At 38.5% G+C, this 24786-nt stretch overlaps 1 protein-coding gene across 1 annotated transcript in view; it reads right to left on the bottom strand.

The window, feature by feature from the left end:
• The window catches only part of DTNBP1 (dystrobrevin binding protein 1), a 68529-nt gene that overhangs the window by 6770 nt on the left and 36973 nt on the right, over positions 1–24786 (bottom strand). The window lies entirely within an intron of this gene.

Here is a 24786-nt window from a genome sequence, read left to right as displayed (position 1 = left end):
AATGTTAATGATATTTTACAATAAGGAATTCATTAAAAGCATTTACCATTATGGAGATTATTATCCAAATGCAGAACATGTTTTATTAAACCAGGCAAAAATATTAGAGAGCAATAATTCACCCTGCTGCCTGCAGCAAGGTCACAGATCATATACAGAAGCAACTGAGCTATGATAGTTGCCAAAAGGAGCAATAAAACTGGACTGACACACCAAATATCCATTAAAACATCAGTATATAAGCTAAAATCTTTTTCTTAAAGCAGTTTTCAGAAGTAAAATGTCAGCATATAGTAAGGAAAACACTTTCCTTTAAGTCAATATGTCTTTATTATCAATTACACTATGGTGTACAACGACTGTGTTCCTTGGAGCAACTCCTTTACTACAGCCCTGAATGATAAGCAATTATTAATAACATTGGGTATGATGCAGAAATGCTATTTGATTGTAATTATAAAAGCCAGCGGCTCTCACTGACAACAGAAATTTACTCTGACAGTTTTGCACTCTACATTGGTACTTCGGGATATTTTTAACCCCAGAACAGAGATAGTCCCCAAACAACATGAGAGACTGATACTTCTTTCTTAGCACTGCACCTTCTGTTATTATATTTTGCCTAAAATGTCCTGTTTACTATGGAAATTGTCACTGGCCAAAGCTAAACAGTAACAGCTGCCTGCTTTGCTGCCACATTCTGAAGAAACTCAAAATATGCTCTCTGAAGAGCGGTCGCGGGCTTGTTCTCCAAAGTCAGTTACACCAAGAACCTTGCTGTATGATTTCCCGCTCTGCCAGGTAGAATAAAAATTGCTTGGCTAAGCAAAACCAAACTGCTACACGTGGGGTTTCTGTTTGCTGTCAGAAATGCTGAGGATGGCTAGATGAAGCTAAAGGTCAAACCAGAAACAACAGAAAACCAGTGCACTGTTCCTTTCACAAATTATGTTTTCCACAATCCAAGTGCAGTTTCCCATGTGTGTGGAACAGTGAGTAGAGCCAGCGCCAAAGGAGTTCTAAGACAAACAAAAGTATCAGCCATCAGGTCATACGCTGTTTGTGTCCACGTATGAATTCTTGCAGACATCACTGAGACCTGGCACACTTAAAACGCTATCACGTTTTTCCTTTCGCCATAAAACTGTACTTTGAATTAGTAACTGCACCTATTTCTCAATCAGACTGCTGTGCACGGAAAAAACACAGATGAGCTCCCCAGAAAACGTCAGCTCCCAATTAGATGAAGACTTACAGGAGTTGCCATCATAACCCAAACACAAGGCAGCTTCCATTCTACACCAGCTATGACTTTCAAGAGAAGACAACTAAAAACAGGCAAAATATTTCTTAAGAATTGGAAACTCGAGTGCTGACGTCCAGCCTCCTGCGCCACCCGCAGCACAGAGCCGTGCCAACCCTGCTGCCTCGTGCCCACAGTGCAGCTCAACTCACCCGCGAAGCTGCCACTTGCTACAAACCCCCGTTGTCTCCAACGCTGCTGAACAACGCTGGTGCTCCTCCTCACGGGCCACCTCCACTTGGACCTGTTACAGCTGCTCATGGCACCTGCTCCACGGGCACTGAACATGGAAGCCGGTTCTGCCCTGGCACCGGCCACCCCGGCCTGCAGCAGCCCCGTGGCATGTGCACCCCTACGGAGACGCCGCACTGCTCTCGCCTCCTCCAGCCAGGTGAGGATTTATCAGGGAGTTTCAGGGACAACTCTACTTCTCCAAACACCTCAACAGGAGAAAAAGCTATAGTCATCATCTGCTCCTGCCCCTGTGGATCCTGCCTACATCAGCTAATGGGACCTGGAAAGCTGTACCAGCTAATTCCAGTCATTAAAAGGATTGCCCCGTGCCTTTAAAGGTCAATGGGAAAATGATAATTTAAAAAAAAAAAATATCAGTGCCCAGAGTGTAGTTCTTAATGCATTGATTTTCCCTGTAGGTGTTTCTCCTCTCAGCCTTTTTTCTGGGGAAAAAAGTCACCATATAGCTGTGCAAATGGGCCAAAGACTTAGAAATCAAGACAATACTAGGAGTTCAATGTTATTATTTGGTACAACGTCCAGTTTTCACATCTTAATTTACATTTCTGACATCTTTCTGCAGCCAGAAGCTGTGCTAACCAGACACTGTATTCCTATTACAAGACCAATTTATTAAAGTCAGGATCTCAAGATAGATTATTTCTTAATGGCTTTATGAAACACTTTTATTTACAAATGAACTCTATTTCTGGGAAAATCTCCTTCCCGTATCTTACGTGTTTGAGCTAGACATGAGAAGAATCCAAACTCCAAAGGAACAAATTACAATAGTTTATAACCATATACCTCAAGTATAAAGGACATAATTTTCTGATGTCATTCATATGCCTGATCGACACTTCCTACAAATTAAAATTCTGCCCAGCAGCTAAAGTTTCTATACAACCAACAAGCTAAGCGACAATTTTATACTTTAATCTACAACATTTTCCAGTTATGCACAACAGATTTCCAGAATAAGTCTGGCTACAAATAAAACAAATTAGAAGAATGACCACAAAAAAATAAAATCAGCAACAGAAAACACTGGTTGTTTGGATTGCTAACACATCCCTTAGACCTAACGTCAAAGTGAAAGGTGCTGAGTTGTCCAAATGGATGGCTTTTTGGTGCTTTCATACTGTTACACAATCAGTTTACTTTCCTTCAATTAATTTATTACATCACTTCATAGTTCTCGTGTGAACCAGAATCCATAAACGTATCTGTTCTAAAGAAGGAAAGACACAGAGTAACACAAAACTGGGAGCTTAGACAAAATGTCCTTTTTTTCCCCCCTTCTATAGTTATCTGGTTTTTGTAGACTCATTCAACCAGACCATAAAATGTACACAAGTATTCTTCTTGGGGATTTTTGCTTCCACTAAAAAGCAAAAATGAGTTGCTGTATGTACTCATCCTCCCAGTTTGGTGTCACCTGCAAACTTGGTGAGGGTGCCCTCCGTCACCTCCTCCAGGAAAGACCCATCTGTGGCTCGTTACCAGCCTCCAGGTAGAGTATGACCCATGAACCGCTGCCTTCTAAGTCAACCAGTTACTCATCCATCTTGCTGCCCATCCATCCAGCCCGTGACAGTGTAATTCGGCTACCAGAATACTGTGTGGGACTGTCAAAACCTGTCAGTAAGCTAGCTATTCACTAAAGAACTGAAAGCCTCTCAAAATCAGAACAATAAAAATATGAGAACAGACAATGGCAGACAGACAATGGCAGAACAGACAAAGACAGCCAAGGTACTTTTCAAATGCATTATAACTTAGTAACTCGTACTTGCAACTGCCTCATTATATACCCTTTTAAGTAAAAATATCAAAGCAAGACAAGACGCTGGGGAGCGCTTCAAAGAAGGCAGTTTTTCTGAAAAATGTTTAAATTATTCTTGACAGAATTTAGAATACACTGATAATATGAGGGACGAACTTCAGAGTCCTCTTGCACTACACTTTGCTGAGAAGTGGGGAGAGACTGTTGGCAAAACTTGAAAAAAACTTGTAAGAGATACGAATTAGGTGCACAGAGTCTGTTCTCCAAATAGGAGTGAAAAAAAAAAACAAGTGAAAATGACATGATTTAATTGTTTTTAAACTCTGATTTAACAGTTTCTAACAAAGTAAAAAAAATAATAAAAATCTTCAAAAGTATATTCAAATAATTACAATCAAAAAAATTAAGTCCTCATTCACTAGAATGTAAATTCAGATATCACTGGACTTCAGCGACAGAAAGACCATCTCTCTTGGAAAAAACATACATCATTCCAAATAAGATTCATTGTCTGACTACTCTCTAAAGTCTGTCTTTTCATGTAGAGATATTTTACTAAAACTATCAAAATTATTTTTATTGAAATATTTCTACATTTTTTAAAGATCAGTCATTAAAAATGGCTGTATGTATTCCTTGATAATGTCTAAGCAGTGTATTTATAGATTGCATCAGAATATGAAAACTCTAATTAGCCCAGAAATTACTTCGTCAAGAGGAAAAGCAGAGGTTTTACCAGTGCAGAGAAATTATTTTTTAAGTTGCCCAATAAGCAGTTGCAAAAAGTTGGCTTACCTTGGAAATTCCCTCTAAACAAATAAATTGTTTATGTGAGATCCTTGAAAAATACTGAATAAGCCTAAATAAATACCAGAATAAACTACGGAAAATAACTGCCTGTGTATGCCAAGATTCCAGTTACTAAAGTAGCATCTGGAGGAAAAAGCAGCTTCCGACCAACGCAACAGGAAACATAGCTTGGGAAAAGGTTTCCACACAACTCCAAACTTTTATCTGGCTACCAGGAAATCATCATAATTAAGAGATACTAAAAATATGCTCCACCAAACAGCAAATGCATGAATCGGCTTCTAAGAATGTGAATGTCTGGGATTAAAAGAAAATAATCACATAAACTTTATAATTATACGCCTCACGGTGCGGGAAAAGAATATTAGAGCTTGACAGAATTTGGGTCTTTCCGGTCAGCTAAATGAAAGGTTACTGCATTTTACATTTATTTTACTTCCACAGTTTTCTTCAGCTCTCTCCTACTTTTTAAAGCCTTATAAAATCTGGGACCTTTCTAAGGCAGAGCAGTGCCTTGCACCCACAGATGAGAACACGCTCGAGCTATGGACAGACTGCACCCAGTTTGGGTTGGTTTGGGGTTTTAAATCGTTAATACAGCACACATTGTAATTAATTTAGGGTTCAGACAAGCCGAGTGCATCCAAAGTTTAAGACGTCTTCCTCCTATTTCCATCCTGCCTTGTCCAACTGTACTTTTTTTTGTAATAAACCAAACAGAACATCCTATACAGCAGCCATATGGCACATCATATTCCTTAGATTGCTTTCACCTTTCTCTATTCTCTGCAAGCTAAAAAATACGATGAGTTGAGGACCCCTCAGCAAGGTGGTCCACAGCAGCGTAACGGACTACTGGTTTAGCACGAGATTTCCTGCCGTTCGGAAACAGTGAGAATGCTTTTGGCCATTTTATCTCTCATAAAAGACATTCTGAAACCTAAATGCATTTGCCTACTTATTAAATTTGTTAAGAGAAGGCAAATTTTCATGCCTGCAAATATGGTAATCGTGAACAATTTTAGAATTGTTTTAACTGGTGTTAACTACAGTCAAAATCATGGGGGATATACTGTTCTGCAGCACATTAGGGTTTTGTTTCCACGCTTGCTTCAGTGTTTTCCTGCCTTCAAATGTGCAAACGACTGTCTTGCGAAGTATGGTAATGTTCCAGCAAAAGCTTTAGGGCAAAAATTCTCTCCTCCAGGCCCATAATTGACTACTTCAGCATTAACAAATCTACAGTCCATCATTTTCCAGTTTCCTGGTTCAATTTTATTTATGGTCCCAAGAACACTAAGTGACAATATATGTCTGTCTAGAAGCCAGGATTTAGAACTGTGACTGCAGTGGGATGCGAGTACCACAAACCCCCCACAACTTGCACCAGGACAGGCTCTCTCGGGAAAGGGGTCCTCTAATTCCCCCCATTACTTCCTTAGTCAGATTTCTATCCAAATGAAAAAGAAGAAAAGGTGGCACAGAAAGGTTAACGTTAAGCTGAGCCTTCCTGGCATAGAAAGTAAATCCAAAAGAAACAAACCGGTAAGCATCTGAGCTCACATGCTTGTTTCCTGCCTCCCTATGGATAAATTCACCATTTATGGTACTGTAAGAACAATAATTCTGTTAGCAAGCCGCAAAGTATTTCTTTTCACTATAAATAAACCCAACAATGTCACATGTGTCTTCAGTACATACAGGTTTATTTGTGAAGACAATCTGGCCACATGCTATAGAAAAATCCCACTATTAGAGAAATTCTGCTTGCAAACAGTTCAAATGACTCAGCGTTAGTCTTCTGTCATGGAAAGTTGTGTTTAATGCATACACTCTCCAATTACTGTGTGTCTTTTTTTTTTTATCTCACCTCAAAATACTGATTTTCAAATGGAAAAACTGATCAATAGTAAATCTAAACCCAAAGTACTTACAAACCCCAGCACTGCAGTGTTCTAATTCAGGTTTGCGAAAGTCCATGAAACTGTCCCAAATAAGATTAATAACATCCCATCATCTGAGTCCAAATTGATCCACTAAACGATTTAATTGCTGTTTTCCATTCTGAAAAGGTAGCCACTTTTGCTTTGGAACTGGAAGGCTCTCAAACAAAGACAAGCAAATGGTTTCTGCTACCACAAGAACAGTGCTAATCTCAACATTTGCACGACTCGGCTGTTTGCCTCCCAGATCAAATTATGTGCATGCATAGATGCATAAATAAATGATGAGATACTGTTTTGCTGTCATGACACATTGTGCACATGTGGAAAATATGGGTTCCACAACATGGCAAATCAGTCAGCAGGTATCAATTTTTACTTGTCCTTAAGAATAACATCAAGCCCCAAAACTCTTGCTTTCAGTAAAACTATTCTTCACCCCATCTAGAACCATCTTCAGATATACCAGCAGAACAATATCATTCAGTGCTTCACTAAATCTTGCCTCAAAAAACTGAAGGTGAACTCATTTTTGTGTTCTTTCCTGTTAAACTAAAACAAGGCAAAATGAGGGGTTTACTCTGTATTTTGTTTTCAGAATAAGCAGTTTTCTGATCTGAAATGCAACTTACAGCTCCCTCTCCAGAGGGAGGGATAAAGCCTGCCAAAGAGTCCCACGAGCTCCAAAAGGAGTGAACTGTGGATTCACAGTCTTGGTAGCCTCGGTATGGCTCAATCTGACTCTACACTGGATAACGTTATTTCTTTCAAGGCTTTTCTGGACTGAAATATCGAGGGGAAAAAAGCACACACATTGCAAAGAACCTAATGCCTACCGAAAGGTCACAACACGCGTTGTGTCCGTGTGTCTTCCCTATACACAGCGCAGGTTTGTTGAACTAAACGCTCCAATTAGGCTACCTGATGGAGGGACACATCCCTCCCCTCTCTTCCTCATGTAGAAGCCTAGTTTACAACGTCAAAATTTCACATGCAGTAATATTTTTAAAAGACCATAATCCAATCATTATATCAGTAGCACACACAGAATACTTGAAGTATTTATTTTTTTCTTGATGACTTAGTCTGTTTCCTCTTCCCTTTCTGGCAAAACTTCTCCAACACAAACAAAAAAAATGCTACTCGTTCATCCTATTACTGCTGGATTTATTTCTTCATTCTCAGAAGTTAAAAAGGACCATTGGATTACAAATCCAGTCCAGTCCAACACTGTTCAGTGACTCACACTACAGACTGTCCTTAGAAATCCTAGAAGTGACTAAACACTGTTATTTGATACGATTAGCAAAACAAGACCTGAAGCACCATTCACTCTAACAAACCAGCATCCAGGAGCATCTGAACAGTTTCCACAAAATAATATTAGATGGGGGATTAATTTGCTAACAGACAGCTATTAGGGATGCGTTACCAGCTGAGGAATCTTAAAATACATGCAGTCCTGCATATTCATTACACACAGAGTACCAATTACGACAGATGAGCTTAATTTAAAAAAACCCTATTTGCTTTCAAACGCAAACCAAAGATGCCATCATTCTTTTTAAAAATTGAACATGTAGCAGCGCTATTTACTAGCAAAGCTAATTCGCAACATTAGCACTGGCATGTCTTTTCCAGATTTTTTATAATACTGTAAAACAGATCTCTTCAAACTGCATCATAATATTCTCTTAGAAAAGTGCTGTTCAGTTAATGGGTTGCTTTTAAATTCAGCCAAATGGACAGTAACAACTACACAGGCACAATAATAGGAAGACAATCAAAAAAATTATACTACATTTCAAACAGAACAATGTGGCTGAACACAAAGCAATATTTTCAGAGTTAAAACTCCTCATTTTCTATTATGGAAAGACATTATATAACAAGAAACAGGGCCTCTTATGCTAAGTGCAGAAATATACATCAGCGTGTTTTTTCCACTCAATATTTTTAAAAATAAAAATAGAATAGCTGATGTGAAAGAGAAAAAAAAAATTAGTTAGGACATGGACTGTGATTCAGAGGTAAGGCAATTTTCTGTATGTCAGTTCTAAAGCAAGGATATTGAGTTTTAGATTTTTAATTAAACATTTTAAGCTTTCTTCCATGCATCTAGTTTTCATATACTCAAAATCATTCCGCTTGCTACTTTATTTATTTTTTTTTTTACAGAATAATAAACAGTCTATAGCTCAGAAAAAATAGATCTTAAAAATCACAACAGCCTAGAAAAAAGTCCCAACTTGCAAAATAGTAGCTGTCTTTAAATAGCTCAGCTGTAAGATTAAAATGCTTTTGATGATCTGGAAAAATTTTTATTTACGATAAATCTTTTGGAGAAAAAACAGAGAGTCTGAAAGATGATCTGCTCCCACTGGCTTACTGACTTATTTGTGTGCCATCTTCTAGCAGAATTGTTCTAAATTGTTCAAACTTTAAATATTGAAGGTGGAATAAAAGTCGTCTTTATATATAGTGTCAAAGCACTTCCATAATTGTACTGCTAATTCATAAAAGTTTCTGCAACTTTGCCATATCTATTTCTTTAAAAGCATTTAAGGACAAACCTTGAGGAGCGACCCATACAGCACAAGGAGATGGGAAGAAAACCAAACCCCTACCTTCTTCACAGTTTGTAAGCTACGATAGAAGAGTGTGGCTGGGTTTGCTTTTTTTTGTTCAACCCTGAGGAATGTCTCATGCTTCCAGGATTTCAGTATTCCATGTGGTAGCCAATATTTGCTACTAATAGGAAGAGAAGCTACCAGGTCACAACATATCAGTAGTTTTCACTCTGTTATTCCAGTTTTTACCATGCCTATGCTTTAAAGACAACCAGACTAAACTAGTGCATCAATGTTGGCAGAGTCAAGGTAGACCATCACTCATCCGAACAATAAACCTGATTTTCTGGTACTAGATCAAATTGGCGCCACCACACCAAGGACACCCTGGTGGCTGGGTACAAAAATAACTTTTCTAGACCAAACAATTCCAAAGAAGAAATCCTTCCACTGGCTATTATTTGTTCGTTTTTCCAAAGAGGATCAGCCCTCATCTGTCCTTCTGCAGCTGGCACAGAACTGACTGACATCAGGTGTAAAACCAATAGTCACCACATTGTCAGCTCCAGCTAAAGCCGTAACGGCAATGTTCACTCAAAACTATTTTTGCAGTGTAGAGTTAATTCATTAAAGGCAGCACCAGGCATGAAACAACAGCATAATTTTAACCTGTGCTCATATTGGTTCAACTGGTAGTAACAGATTAATTGATTTCTGAAGTTTGCTATTCAAATCAAACTGATTTAAATGACTGCAATGTTAATTTTTCAAGTACTGTATTAGCCTGGTTTAAAGATATTGTGCAAGAACTAGCAGGTCTTTTCTCATGTGTGCAAGATCTCAATACCTTCAGATTAATGAATTAATTTAATTAATTTAGATTACTAGACTAATGTATTGGGATTAAATACAGCTAGACAAGTTTCACTGGTTAACATAACTAACTCGGTCATCTGTATCCTCATAAAAAGAGCTAATTAACAGCTGAGACTCTTTCCTTATTTGACATTCATGGTTTTACACCTGATTCTTATTAGGAGAAATGGTTATCACTAAAAGAGTATAAGACTTATTAGGTCTGCAAGTTGCTTAGCCCAACACCTCAACCCATGTATAACAAAAAGAGAGACAACCACACAGCAAACTAAGGAGAGGAGGTGTGATGATCCTAGTGCATCAGTGGAGCACTAGAGAGAAATAAGGAAGGAAAGGAGACACAAAATAAGAGAAACGAAGATGGGGCAGGAGCAGAGGGGAAGGGCAACTGACAACCCAGATCACCGAAGAGAGCTAACAAATAAGATATGACTCTTTATTCTGGATTTCTCCAGCCCGGTGGAGATAAAACGAGTTGTGACGAGAAAAAACAATACTAACCAGGAGAAAGAAATTTAAAACAGAGGCATAGAAGGCTTTGCCATTTTGAAACCAAACGCTAAGAACAAAAAGCCACTGCAATAAAATCGTCTGTCACCAAAGAAATATGCGCTACTGGAGCTACTCTGCCAGACAAAAATCCAAGGGACTGTAGGAACAATTACAAGTGAGCGAAAATGCACACACTGCCTGACCATCAATGACTAAACCCTCTGCCTATAGTGAAAACGAACTGACAGATGACACCTAGGATACAGTATCTTATTCAAGCAGACAAAGAAAACCCACCCTAAAGGATGCACAGACATCAAAGTGACAGTGAGGAGTGAATAAAAGCAGAAATTCAGGAAACTGATAAAAGCACTTACACGGCAGCAGGGAAAAAGGAAGGGGGCTGACTGAAGGGGCAAGTCAATATAATCAGGACTGTGAAACCCGTAAACTGTGCTTCCTATGCCATCGTTTCTTTCAATATATGCAGCTATATGAAGTCTCTCTCTCGCCCGCTCCCTGCACCTTCTTTTTTTCCTGAGCACAGATGCCACACGAGTCCTCAACATCTCCCGCCACATCTTGGGACAGCAAGCACTTATTTGTGCCTCTGCTGAAATACAGTATAAAATGAGGAATTAATTCCCCTGACATCTGTGTCAATCAACTTCTGCCATTTGTATGCACTTTAAAAACCTTCCTCTCTAAGCCAACTAAAAATACAGAATACTTAATTTATAATCTTTTCCTTATCTCCTGAATATGTATAAGGCCCTACTAATTTAATTTTTAATTTCATTCCTTAGAATATTTTAGCAGTAATTAGTCATGCGTACTTTAAACCTAGAAAATGCATGCATAGTGTAGACATGCAGTTGATTTCTGAAAAAGTTAAATTCCTTAACTATTAGTCTAGTTCTCCCCACAGCACCTCTCTGCATTAGGGGCCGTTTCCTATAGCAATGAAAACCACATGTTAAACCTTCACAGCAGGTAGAGCCACCCGTACCTGTAACAAATCAAAGAGCCCCTACGGAACTGCGCAGTGATTCTGAAAAAGAAAACAGAACTGCTGATTTTTAAAGCATTAAGATAAACTAAGTAGAGGTGTACTGGTCCCACTCAGTGGCCAATTTTTCCTCACTTTCATATCTAAGCTTGCATAACGTGCCTCTCAAAAGCTAAATATCCACTAATTTTAGAGGAGGATATCATCAGAACACAATATGGCCTTTATTAAATATGAATTATTTGTTCACAACACATTCGGCATGACAGTGGGAAAACATTGCCTTCAGGCCACCATTACATCTGCCCTGTTTCCTTCTCTTTTTTTTCCTGTCATCATACATCTGCTTTGTCAGCCCCAACAGCACCCAATTTCCATGGGCAAAGAGATCTCTTCCCTCCTTTTTAGAGCAACCAACAGCATTTTTATTTGATACTAACACAGAAATAAAATTATGAAGTTTAAGATCTACGCTTTCAACAGAGACTGAGGCAGAATGTTTCTTATCTCTTAGCCACTGCTGTAGACTCCAACAGATGACGTCACACTTGATTTCACCGGCTTCACGCAGGGAAAATTTGGTTCGTAGTCGTGAAGACCAAAATGTATTTTTTAAATAAAAGATTAAATATGATGGAAGTGGATTACAAAGAACGTTACGGGATCCGCACATTTGATGCTTAGACTTTAGGATGCCTTTAAAACACAAATGAGACAAGCAAGATGGGATAGTGAAGTGCAGTTAAAGAACAAACTCCTCGCAAGACTTCAACACAGCAACGATCCGATCTGTCCTGGGGCTTGGCTAACAACAGACCTTGGGAACATGAAGAGCATCACGGCTATGAGTTCTTCCACGAGAAACGCAGCAGGGACAGCACCTGGTACATGCATCACCCTCAATATCAGCTCCTGAACATAGCAGACACTATAAACAAGGCTTGAGGTAGGGGTGGGAATCAACCAAGAAATACTGTGAGGGAATTCCTGTTCTTCTGGTACACATATTTTCTCTCCAGGATTGAATGAATGATATATCAAGAAGGTGTTCAGCAAGGGTTGAACTTCAACCTATTGTGATTCCCTTATAAACTATGAAATCTGTTTATAATAGTGACTATCCAAGGCTAATGAGAACTGAAGCATGCATAAGGAACCAAAGTAACATCATTATTATCATTTCATGCTCTATAAATCAGTAGACATTCAGTAAAGAGCCTCCTATTTTGAAATACGCTTGCTGATATTATTCCCTTATTCCCTATTTTTCATGTGTGTCTTATTTATTACACAAGTTCCCTTGACAATACATATGTTTATATATGCAGTAAATAGAGCATCAACATCAAACAGTGGCTGCATCACACAGAGATGAACCAAACCATAAAGTGCTGAAATTTCGGTCCAGAAGGAAGAAAAAAAAGCACTAAGATTTGATAATACATCAAAACCATATTTTCAAAATAAAATTGGTAATTTTGGTGCATTATTCAAGAAAGCAGTAAGTTCTTTACAACCAACCATAAAATATACACAAGATTATAGATTTTCATGAAGCGTAAATTATTTCGTTTCTTCCACTCAAAACCCCAAACTATCAGGTTCCCTGTAAAATGCTAGTTTGTCTATATATATATTCAGAACAAGGGATTTTTTACAATATTAATCTGTTTTAAATAAAATATATACTTCATTAGTTTATTTTTATGAATTAATCATATACATTAACATATCTATACAGATGCAAATCCCCTAAGTAAATTTTAAGAAAGACAGATGCGTAAATGCACATTTAAGTACAAATGCATTGTACTCAAAGCATTACTAATAATTTCACATACAAACACCGTAAGTATTAGCTGGATAGAATGAATTGTATTTTGCTGAAGAAGTTTGCAAGGCAGCAGTTTCCACTTAACATTCAAAATAGGTCAGAAATTACACACTTGCATACTGCTATTATAATCCATTTTTGAAAGCGAAAACTGTAATCATATCAGCAGCTATTAAAGGCTGATGGCCTGCTTTTTCCAACACTTGTTTAATGCTTTCTAAATAGTAAATTGAATGATGATACTCAGCCTAAGGGGGAAAAATATCAGAAAAAAAGTCTGAGAGAGATTGCATTTTATAAGTATGCACATATAGTAATATATGGAGAAATTAAACCAAGAAATGTTATTCTTAAACCTGCAGGTAAAATGAAGAACATGTATTTACAGTGAACCAGCCTACAATAATATAGGTCACATCTGACGATTCTTTATTTGGAAATATCTCTCGTGATCAGATCAGGAGATAGTGAGTTCTGCTTACATTTAAAGTGAAACTTCAATGTAGGGTATTTCACATTTAATTTTGTTTTAATTAATCTTCAAAAGTCCTAGGGCACTGATGAAAAGATTTCGCCCTCCACCTTTATTCACCTATAGGTACAAATTTGAGAGAAAGAGAGCAGTCAACTAGGCAAATCGGCATTACTGGAAGCATCGTCACTCAATGGATGGATACTGAGGTTCTATAAACTGATACAGCAAATGAATATCACTCCTTCCCTGCCTGCCGAAATACAAGCTACTCATCTACTCAGTCATTAAAACAGTACCTTTGTTTCAATGTTAGGAAAACCAAAAAAAAAAGAATAACTGTCAGAGCCCAGAAACTGAGCTCCCTTCTCATTCAAGAGGAGATCTGGAGGTCAGAGCTGAGGCTTATCAAGTAAGGCAGCACCCAGACATGGCATTTGCACTTTCACTGCCCCTGCTGCACTCATCCTGAAGGCGAACGCAAAACTCAGATTCTTCAGATCCCTCCAAGATTTTTATAAAGAGATGAAATAGGAAGTCCTGCAGTAAATCAATTCTTAGGCGTTACGCAGGCTGGATTGCAGCTAGCCAAGAGGTAACAGTACAAAAGAACAACACGAGGTAGCTGAACTACAACATACAAAAGAGCTACGTTTAGAAGCAGGCACGAAAACTACTTCTCTAGGTATATGCACTTTTTGACTCGCAGAACGTAACAATGGCAGTGTGAACTTGGAGCCTCCTGAAGTATAAGACTCCGAAGAGAAACAAAATACTTGTCCAATATAGTCTTAAAAAAGTCACAGCACAAAGAATTCTTAAAATAGAAGCTTGCAAAGCGCATTATATTGTCAGAGCAAATCTGTCTCCATCCCGCTAGAGATGCTGGCTCGGTGATCCGCATGTAACTCCACCTATCTTTTAAGGCAAAAACTGTCCTAGTACCACAGCTCGTGGGCTTTAATGCAAAGTCCTGGCAGTTGTCCAAGGCTCTGGAAGGGAAGGCATGCAGCTTTTTAAATTTTCTTTTTAGGTCATGACATAAGAGATCACACCGAAGTCCACTAACGCTCCATTTACAAGTGCAGAGGGAAGTCAGTAACTGGTACTTCCAGAATAAAGGAAGGCACTTCTGAAAACAATGCTACATCACACAGAAACTTCATGCTTGCCCAAGCTATCTAATGCTTTCCACAGAGCTTGGTAAGACTTAAAAGTGAGAAAACATCACATTCTACACGGAATTGAAAACCGAGGGTAAAACAACACATTTTTTTCATGGCAAACAGGTACTCCTAGCAAACAGAGATGTTTTTAATTGTTAACAGAGAAATGCAAAAAATCAAACCTATTTTTTTTTAATTTTATACTATCCCCTAATGCTTAGAATATGAAAGGGCATGTTAATCACAGAAATGACCAGACTGAGTTAGAGGTCAGAGTACTTTAAAGTTAGTAAGTGATATTTGGAGCTCCTGTCACCTGTGAAGGAATCTAAATTGGGTTTGGGACTTGGGATGTGGTTAAGTCTTCTGGCAATCGTAAAATCAAAAAGCTTTCCTCACATTTTTCTCAGACTTGTCCTTCTGAACAAAGCGAATGGTTACATACAACCTTGTGGTTTTATACTGAACTCTCTACAGTAGCCTTTGCCAGCAGCCATATTGCCTTCTAAATCAAAATAGCAACGAAGAACGATGAGTAAGGACATCACTGGAACAGAGATCCAATTAACGGAATATGGCAAATTTGACATTTATATAACAAAGTTTCAGGTTTGTCATCAATGACTAAATTTATACCACGGAGCTGTCTACAGAGGGTGAGAATTAGTAGAAAAGCAGAATTTTCCAAGAAACCCACAAAACTAACAGCTTATGAAAGAAACTTTTCCATCCAACAGATTTCAGTAGAAGTTGTTCAAATACTCATGTTCCTCCTCAGTAATTTGAGGACTAGAGTAAGTCAGAAAACAACTGACGCCAGACAAAATAAAAGATTGAACAGTATCACAACATAGGCAGACGGTATTTTCAGTGCTTACGGGATTTAAGAAAGCCTCTTTGCTGAATTAATACTAGAACAGTTTAACACAATTACCAATTAGCTGGAGGCATGCTAATTACTACAAAACAAAACCCCCAAATCATCTCACCCCAACACATACTGGCCTTTCAACAATTTTTTCTCTTTTTCTTGATGCTAATTCCTTCAACATATTTACGCGTAGATGTGTCTTCACCTCCCCTCCATCAAGCAAACCAAGCTCTCCTAGCATCTTGTGAAACAAGCTCTCTTCTCATAACTCAATCGTTTCTCTAACACCTCTTCTCATACGCAGCTGTCCACTGGAAATCTCATGATTGATCCATCCCTGGATGTAACTTACTCTGTTCACAGTTGAATTAATCTCAATAGTTCATTCCTCAAGTGCAACTTTATGACAGACACTGTTTTCCTCCTAAATCATTTTTGCTCAATAACCTGACACAGAACTTTTTGGCTTGCTATTAACTACTAGAGGACAAAATCTATCGCATTATTTTTTATTTTCTGCATGTTTTACTGCTGTTAGAGACATCCGTTCTCAACACTTAACCTTTATACTTGTGCTGTTGCCTGAACAAAATACAGAATGTCCAAGTCAAAACTGAGTCAGATCTAGTAAGTAGTTCTCAAAGGTTAATATTAGAGAGTCATATATATAATATGTATCTTAAGCATAAGAATTACACTGCAAGAATGTTGTGCTTACAGAAGCATACTAGACTATTTCTTTCATTCAAAAAGCAGCAGTACACGTTAGAACTGCCATAGTACTCGCAATGTCAATTCAAAAAGCATCTATTTTTAAAGTATCTTAGAATGAAAATGTCGTCTTATTATTTCCTCAGTTGAAATCCTGAACTTTCAAGGACTGCAAAGAGGACTATACAGTAAGAATACTGGCTTTTCTGAAATTCACTCATAAATTTTTTAATAACGCATTAAAAATACCTTTAGACATTGTCTTGCATTTTACAACTTTCTTTCTAAAATAACAGGATTTTTTTTTTGTCTCAGAAACCCTCAAAGTTTCCAAATTTCTACAATATGACTCTACAATACATTCTCTCTGGTCTGTGTTAGATAAAACCTTTCCTGTTTTCTCTTTTGTTGTAAAGTTGGTCCACAATTCTTCCATATACCAAATTCATTTTCATTTCACAATTTTAATGCAATTAGACTGAATAATCACTAAAATGGAGGTGGTACGAAAGCACCGTGAACTCTATGTAGAGACAGAGCAAGAGAGGGAGCAAGAAGTACCTCTGCCAGACACCTTCCCATCCTGCAACTAGAGGAAGTTTTCATACCAGTTACGGTTCCCCAAATGTATTCAGAATCAAGGGCTTGGCTTTCTATTCTGTCAGCCTTTCTACAGCTTCACAGCCAAAACTTCCTCAGGTGATGAGAACCAGATACTAAGTGACCGGCAGCAAAACCCTCTAAATATGCACCAACAAGCAAAAAGGGAAAATACACAAGTCACCCAAACTCCTAACATGGACAGACTTCCTCCAGTCTCATAGGTTTGTGGAGCCAGAAGTGGAAGCTGTGGGCCCTTCCTGAGGACCTTGCTCTCCAGCAAGTGCCAGAAGCTGCCCTGTACATGAGGCTAATCGCATGGACAACTAACTAGTGCTCTTTAAAACTAAGGTAAAAAGCCAACCCTTCTAATTAATGAACTTTAAAAAAAAAAATTACATTACACCTATGATTAAGGCTTAGGACAGTGGGTCTGCAAAACTGCAATTCCCACATCACTCGTGAGCCACAAAACTCCAGCTTATCAAGGACCACCAGTTCCATTTCCCATCCCTGGGAATGTACCACGTACACTGAAAAACACCTGATGTATTTTCAGCTATGTCCTCCGTGAAGCGTGGGTTTTTCACTTTAGTGTTCGACAACCAGAGAAGGGATAATAAATCTATGAGGATTTAAGATTATGATCCAAGTTAAAACCCCCCTGAGCCAATAGAAACGTAGGCGCACGAGGTCTGGAGTGATTACATAATCACCTAATTAAGCCAGAAACTTATTCCTATAAATGGCACCATTTCTGTTTGATTTAAAATGCGACACCGCCGACTACATTTTGATCAAGTCTCATTTACGTAATGTCAAAATAGCATTAGTTGGCTTCTACATAAAAGGAAAAAAAGGATTGAGTGACATCTCCACAAGATTTTTATTTCATCTTAATCCACGGAGTACCCCAAGTGGTTACAAATGAAACAATGCGTTCCGTTAGTCAGAACTGCCTCAACCTCTTCCGGCCTTAACTCATACACTCTATTAGAAATACGTAATTTAAAAATATTGTATACATACAAAAATGTTTTACTGATTTTGAAACAGCTAACTTTTAAAGTATTTCATTAATTAGTCAATGCCATTTTCCAAAAGAGTATTATTTCACCTGTTCAGTAAAAACAAATAAGTCACAAAAAAGACGCCACACCAGCTGCAATACTGAAGAATTATGTTTGTAGAGGTTCAGCTCTAGTGTCTTGATATAATTTAACACAGCGTACATGACACTCGCAAATAAAATGGACAGAATTGTTTACCAGAATATCCACATTTTTGTTCCATTTACTGACCAGGAACAGTGAAACATTTGGAATTCTTATATGCCCACGTGCACACCTCGGCCATCCGCCCTTTCCATCTGCATCATTAAAACCTGAGCAGAACAAGTAGTTTAACAACACATTGCTGAGAAATGTGGGACTGAGATTTATGTAAGGACATGCTATAATGAAGAAATAAACTATTTCTACTGCAGATTTTAAACCAGTTCTACTATTGAACACTGTAAGGACCAGAATAGAATCATATTTATAGTGCCACTATAGAAAGAAATAGTGCCGTGTGGAGAAATATAAAAAGCATATAATCTATTTCTGTACATTTATTTAGCTACAAAACAAACTGATGAAAAGTCTGCACTTACATTTACATTTCCAACATGTAATAAAATAGAAGTAGTACGCCAAAAGAAAGAATACAGTCATGATAAAGCTGTTCAAAAATTAGTTCACACTAAGATGCGGTCACAGGCCACAAGACCCTACAGCATTTGATGTTTCCGCACCTCAAAAAGCATTACACCCAATCTTGTTAGGGAAAAGTAATCTTTTTAAAAGCAGGTAGATGAGTATTTCTTAATTTCTCATTAACTTCATCCTAGACAGATGGGCAAACAGATTATCAGAAAAATGTACTAGTCCACCTTTAGTTTTGCATTACTTTTTTCTGTCTCCAAGCTTTAGAAGAAAATGTGATTCAAAAAAACATTAGAATAATCCTAGTGACCAGAGATGTACTAACCTTTCCAAAATTAATGTTGATACTAAAGCTTCTACTTAACTGCTTCATCTACCCAGCAGTAGTTGGAGGACTGATATTGCTAAAGCTCACATTTTAGAAATATTCTCCAATTCCATATTCTAATCCTTCCAGAAGCATAATTTCAAGGTTGGGCCTTGCCCCCACACAAAATAGCTATTCTACTGTCCCGGATATGATTGCAAATAAGGAAAAAAAGGAAGATTCACAGCTGTGCCCCCAATTCACTATACTTCCACTTCAGTTTCAGGAAACAACAAGAATAAAAAACAAAAAGAGACAACTTCTGTCAATACATATAAAGTAGTTAAGGATACAAAATGGATTATACCAGTAGTATATATATTGCTTGCAAAACTGACAATTTTGAGTGCAAAGTGGTCACACCACATTTAGGAGAACAGAGGGTAAATTTTGCCATCTTTAAGTAAACGGTCAACTGTTCTATCCAGATTTATGGAAAACAACTGTTTTGATAAAATGAAGTCTTTTTAATCAATGCAAATGTAAAGAGTTCTCCCATACCAGATGAACTGTTCAAAATATTCAACTTTACTTTACATTGTTATTTAACATGAATATCAAACTTAATGGTCAGAATTACAACTCATAGGTAGAGCCTTGATAAAGGCATGCTCCAACAGGTCATTAAAATCACATAATAGTTCAATTTACTTTCATCTTTTGGTCTTGAACATCAACTGAAAAAAAATCCATGTGAATGGTAACAGAAAAAAACTCTTCCAGTGGTTATATAAAAGAACGTAAAAACAATCAGAGTAGAAATCCACATCTTATTTCTGTTTCAATTAATGAACAATTCTAAACATCATTAGCCACAAATTAACAGCATAAAAATGTTATTAATTGCATTATGAAAAACGTTGTTTCCTATGACATAGGGTGTTCATATTGATGAGCATATAAATAACATTAATGGTCTCATTTAAAAAGATACACTTTTATCATTTATTTATTACTTTATTTATCTGAAGGAAACTACGAATTAGCATAACTGCATCTATACCAATGAATTCACTGATCTAATTTTTTATATTCCATTTTATCTTCGGATAATAATTCTCTGTCTCCCTTCATCTTCTATTACCCCACCCTCAGACAAGTCTGCTTGAATTTTAGCTAACATGGTATCTGTGTATCTGCATTCTTTTACTAATTCCGACTAGTATTACCTTGACAGTAATGCAAAGTGACAGACAAAAGCAAAGCTATAAACAAAAGGCCTGACAAAATAGACACAAAGTCGCTATTTCTTTCGAATTTGCTAAACCAAGTTGATAACGAACCTCTCATTTACAGCACACCCTTTGCAAATCAGGCAATGGTGCTAACTGAGGCAATTAATTAAGCTAACTTTAATTTCATTTTGCATTTTATATTAGCTCGGCACATTAGGCTGACAAATAATAAAGACTATAATAAAGTTCCACCTACATGAATTCTTCTGAGTATTCTCAGTGGCTCCCGGAGATGACATGGCAGTAAGAGATCAGCAAGTGAAAAAGAAACACAGCAGTGGTGAAGCGAAAGCTCCAGTTACCAAGCAGCTCCGCGGATGTGCATCTTCACTGGTGCAGAACAAAGACGGATGCTAGAAGGCTGCTTTCTCAAAGCAGTAACACCGCGGCTGCCGCTTTCCAGTGGGTCACTCGCACACGGATGCATACACATGGGTACTTCCACTCAGCGCCCTTCCAGAACCCGAACACAAGCTACCAGCAGCTGGGCTCTACCAGGCATGCACGCATGGATTCGGGAAGGTACCACACGCTGACAAATAAAGGGGTGCGAGACAGAGAGAAACCTTCCCGGCGGGTTATAATCTCCTGACAGGCAGTTACAGTGCGTGTTTATCTGGCAGAGAGCTGGAAGTGTTTGAGAACGGGTTAGAAGCAAGGAGAAGGGACGGAGGGTTCTGAATTCTTTTTTTATTAGGTGATGTTCACAAGGCTCTCCCCTCAAAGTATTTTTCCTGAACATGGTTTAGCTCAGATACCCCACACACCAGATTACATACTATTCTTACTTCACACATAACATACTAAAAACCTGGGATGTGATTTTTAAATAAATTAGGAGCAGTGTTCTCTACTGAGAACTGAAGTTTTTGTATTATGTATCCAGGCTACATTTTCATCAAAAATAAAAAAAAATGCGTATGCAGTTAAAAAAAATAATTACAGAAACAGCATATGACCGAGAACCTATGGTTACGGTGATGCTGCAGTTACACAACGGTGCATTTACGTTTCAGAAATTGTAAGGCGTTGCTCAGAATTTGGAACACTGGCATACGTTACCCCTTCGTTTTTAGAGGGTGTGCAGTGCTGCCAGAAACCATGATAGCCAGAACAATTCCTTTGTTATACTTAAAAAGATCCCATTTGAAAAAGCTTCTTGGCGACAATTATCAAAATACAGACAAAAGGGAATTACGTAACAAATACTTCTCCAATCATCATCATTAGAGGAAGAATGACCAAGAATGCATGGGCCTGTGAAACTCAGTTTTACTTCACCGCTGAAAATAACACCAAAACTATCTATGGGAAAGATTAAAATAATAATAATAATCACGAGATAATTACTGAAGTCCAGATTGAAGGCAGGATTAAAGGATGAATTCGAGTTCGAGCTGCAGACAAAATAGGCTTCTGGTTTTTCCACAGCAGTCATTTAGGCATTATAGACAATTAAAACATTACACCTTTAAACGTTTTCTTTTCTACATAAACTGAGTATGACAGGACTTACGTTCCCATGAAATTTTTTCCCATTATCTACAAAGTTAGCCATTCACCCTGGCGATAGCCACAGACAAATCTCTATTGTCACACCGGCCTCCTCCACTCTTGACAAAGCCAGGACTCTGCAAGGCTGACTCCAGCACAGGGCCAACTTCTGCTGCAGTCAACAGGAGCTGTACCTGCACGTCCAAGAGGCGCGTCTTATTTTCAGCTGCAGAGATGTCAAAATTTTTGTAATGCATCTGACCTCCAAAAGGGCTTTTGACTTAGTGCAACACTAGAAGGCAAAAAGAGTAGGACTCCAGGAAAAAGAGAAAGCCACATAAATGCATCAATATTAAAATTTGCTAGGAGAATAAACTTTGCTCCCTCAAAACACAAAGCAACATGAGACAGGATGAAAGAGTTCTCTAAAAATACATATAGATGAAGCAGAATTTAAAAAAAAAAAAGAAAAAGTGTTCCTATCCTCCATTCTCCCCCAGCCAGAATTAGCATTGAAAAACCTGATAAACACACGGCTTCATAAGTATCTGTAATTTTAGCATTGTGTGGGTTATATTAACTCATTGTCTGAATACTACTTTCAGGTGACAGCCATCATACAAAATCCTGAAATCTAGTTGAGCAAAGAGATTACAAACAAAAACCCAGCACTATCAAATTTCTAACATACAAATTTACATTACAGTCAAAACACACAACAAGCAAAAGGTAAAAAAAGCATTTAAAGCGTTAAACCAGAAGTGGTTTGGGGTGGAAGAAAAGACAAAACCAAAAACTATCACTCATCAGCTGAGTTGCAAGAGCACACAGTTACTGGCTCCAAGGAAATTTGATTATCTAACTCGTCCATAAATAATCTGGTATCTTTATACCACCCCTTTTTAAATTTAAATTTTAGATTTTCTTTAGAAACTCTACTACCTACCTACAGCTTTGAAAATTCAGACCCATTTCCGATATATATAACCACCTTAGAAACGGATGTTATTTTATGATTGCCTAAGATCCACCCAAGCCTGTATTGCCACTATCAAAGAAGCCCTGGCTTTCCCCTCACCAGTTAAAAACTAATTAAAAATGGGCAGAGGAGAAATAATTTCCCATCATATCAGATTACTAATTCAGATGACAGTGCAGCCCACTTTTTGGCAAAACATCATGGGAAAGGGCGTTCTGATGTAGCAATTCAAGATAAAATTGTAGGTAATTGTTTCTACGGTTTAAATACACTGGAAAAAACCTTTTTTACCCTCCTTCCATTGAAATGCAAATTCTATTTCTTGTATAGAAAATACTGTCTGCCCTGAAGACTTGACACTTGCAGACATTAACCTATTAGGTAACAAATTTATTTCCAGTCATCTGCAAAATAAATGCATACACAAGATACTATCCATTGTAGTTTGCTTCACCTTAATCCAGTAAATGTTTTGTTGTCTTGTCAAAGGCAGCTAATAAATTTTCAACTACACCTAGTACTTAACTCAATAGTGTTGCCAATTGAAAGAGAAATCATGTTTAAGGGGTCAGCAAGAGGCAAGCAATCGCTTTTGTGCACTACCACATGCAGTCGCTGTCAAGGCAGAAAATGGAAAACTTGCACTGCTCTCGGGTCCGTATTCCTATACAGGAGAAATTCTGAAAGTACGTCATTAAGTCTGGTAACTTGGCCAAACACAATCAGCCATGTGCAAGTCAGCACCATCCACCTGTGGGCGACAGAAATGTACATCGGAAAGCTTTTACATCTCAGTGCTGGAGAAGGGTCTACAGCACAAGTCCTGTGAGGAGCAGCTGAGGGAACCGGGGTTGTTTAGCCTGGAGAAAGGGAGGCTTTGAAGGGAGGTTGTAGCAAGGTGGGTGTGGGTCTCTTCTCCCAAGTAACAAGCCATAAGACAAGAGGAAACAGCCTCAAGTTGCACCAGGGGAGGTTTAGACTGTATATAAGGAAAAATTTCTTCACTGAAAGGATTGTCAAAGCATTGGAACAGGCTGCCCAGGGAAGCAGGTGTGTCACCATCTCTAGAGGTATTTAGAAGATGTGTAGATGTGGTGCCTGGGGACATGCTTTTGTGGTGGACTTGTCAGTGTTAGGTTAATGATTGGACTCAATGATCTTCAAGGTTTCTTCTAACTTAAACAATTCTATGATTCTACATCTATCCCCAATGTATAAAGATTCAATTATTTACTGGGAAGGACTGAAATCAGTGAAAGATCAAGAATGAACCTTCCTTAAATTTCTCAATTCAGAGGGATGATTCTCAATTTTTCTCAATCCAGAGGGACTTCGACAGGCTGGAGAGATGGGCCTGTGAGAACCTCATGAAGTTCAACAAGGCCAAGTGCAAGGTCCTGCACATGGGTCAGGGCAGTCCCAAGCACAAGTATAGGCTGGGTGGAGAATGGATTGAGAGCAGCCCTGAGGAAAAGGACTTGGGAGTGCTGGTGAATGAGCAGCTCAACATGAGCCGGCAATGTGCGCTGGCAGCCCAGAAAGCCAACCGTGTCCTGGGCTGCATCCACAGCAGCATGGGCAGCAGGTCGAGGGAGGGGATTCTGCCCCTCTACTCAGCTCTCGTGAGACCCCACCTGGAATACTGCGTTCAGCTCTGGGGGCCCCAGCACAAGAAGGACATGGAGCTGCTGGAGCAAGTCCAGAGGAGGGCCACAAAGATGATCAGAGGGCTGGAACACCTCTGCTATGAAGACAGGCTGAGGGAGTTGGGGCTGTTCAGCCTGGAGAAGAGAAGAGAAGGCTACAGGGTGATCTTATTGCAGCCTTCCAGTACTTAAAGGGGGCCTACAGGAAAGCTGGAGAGGGACTTTTTACAAGGGCATGTAGTGATAGGACAAGGGGCAATGGATTTAAACTGAAAGAGGGGAGATTTAGATTAGATAGAAGGAAGACTTTTTCACTCTGAGGGTGGTGAGGCACTGGAACAGGTTGCCCAGAGAAGTTGTAGATGCCCCATCCCTTGAAGTGTTGAAGGCCAGGTTGGATGAGGCTTTGGGCAACCTGGTGTAGTGGAAGGTGTCCCTGTCCATGGCAGGGGAGTTGGAACTAGATGATCTTTGAGGTGCCTTCAACCCAAACCATTCTATGATTCTATCATTCAATTCAAAAGGATTTTTTATTTTAAAAAAAGATTATTATTACTATTTTACTTTCTAAAAAGGCTTGACTTGAAGTCTATACCTATTTCAAGGAAGGCAAAAAAGAGGACAGAAGTTATAAGTATGGTAGATTCAGATCTAGAAACTTTTAAAACATGTCCTGAGAGTT

Source organism: Tauraco erythrolophus, chromosome 3 (genome assembly GCF_009769465.1).
Source record: "Tauraco erythrolophus isolate bTauEry1 chromosome 3, bTauEry1.pri, whole genome shotgun sequence".
NCBI classification, from domain to species: Eukaryota; Metazoa; Chordata; class Aves; order Musophagiformes; family Musophagidae; genus Tauraco; species Tauraco erythrolophus.
The sequence above is the reverse complement of the archived record's forward strand: the minus strand, read 5'-3'. Positions and strand labels throughout refer to the sequence as shown.